We start from the raw sequence: 1264 nt of genomic DNA, 5'->3' as shown, positions 1-1264 counted from the left end.
GGTTCGTTTGGAGCAGGATAGAGCAGGGTTTAGGGCTGTTGTGCATAGGGTCGCTATGAGTCGGAAACGACTCGATGGCACATAACAACAACAACAACAGGAAGAGAACAAACAGTTGTTTCTTGGAGATGGTGAAACCAAGGTGCTTCTTGGAAACAAGGATTTTGAAACTCTATCTCACATACTTTAGGCATACTGTCAGAAAAGGCCAGTCCTTGGAAAAGGACATCATGTTTGAAAAGGTTAGAATGCCAATTCAAAACACAAAGGTGGATATAAACTTACATACATACACATACAAAAAGACACAGTCAGTCTATCATTGCTATCAATTTAAAACCAACTCATAGATTACCTACCAACAGGTTTTTGTTCCATGAATTACAATCTCACTACTTGGTAGATAAACAGACTATTGGACTTTACATCCACATCTATTCATTATCGCTCTAAACTTATAAAGTATGGTTAAGTCTTCATATCAGCAAAGGCTAAATATTAGAATTCTGTGATTTTAAAACTTTGTTTTGAATTTTTTATACATCTTAAGCTAATTTTTAAAATGTCTGTGGTAGAACTAATGAGCTCTTAGATAGAACTTGTGCTTAGTTGGTTAGGATTTGTGCTGCCAACTCAAAGTTGAGAGATTAAAATAACCAGTTGCCCTATAGCAGAAGGATGACCAATATCCTTCTCTGAAATTTCCACTTCTGAAAACCCACTGAAGAGTTAGCTATGAGTTGATTCTTACTATGGTGACAATGAGTCAATGGGGTGGTAGAACTAACAGAAATATAGTAATTAGCATGTACTGCAAATCCTAACCTTTTCAAAAATTATACACTTTGTAGCACTTTACTCATCAGAGAGTTATCTGATGATACTTTAATATGAAATTACATGAAGATTTTAGGTTAATATCTTCTAGTCAAAATCACCAGAAACAAATTTATGGTTGTACAAGTTGAAAAAATCAAGAGCTGGAGAATATGAGGAAACAGTGTTTCTCAGCTTAAGAATTTTTTTTTTTAAGTGATCCACTCATCTGACAACTTTATTTACAATCGGCACTGTGTGAGGCACTAGTCTATGCACTGGAGACACACAGGTGAAGGAGAACCACACAGAGGTCCTGCTCTCAGGGAGCTTCCATTCTTGTAGGAGATAGATCATAATCAGCATGCCAATCTGAGGTAAATGCTAGAAAAAAAAAGGTCAGCTTACTATGGGGCAGGGAGGCATCTGGGTGAGAGGGCAGTCCTGT

The sequence above is a fragment of the Elephantulus edwardii genome, unplaced genomic scaffold, assembly GCF_000299155.1.
Source record: "Elephantulus edwardii isolate Elephantulus edwardi_28Jun2011 unplaced genomic scaffold, EleEdw1.0 scaffold00123, whole genome shotgun sequence".
NCBI classification, from domain to species: Eukaryota; Metazoa; Chordata; class Mammalia; order Macroscelidea; family Macroscelididae; genus Elephantulus; species Elephantulus edwardii.
Note: the sequence above shows the minus strand (reverse complement) of the source record.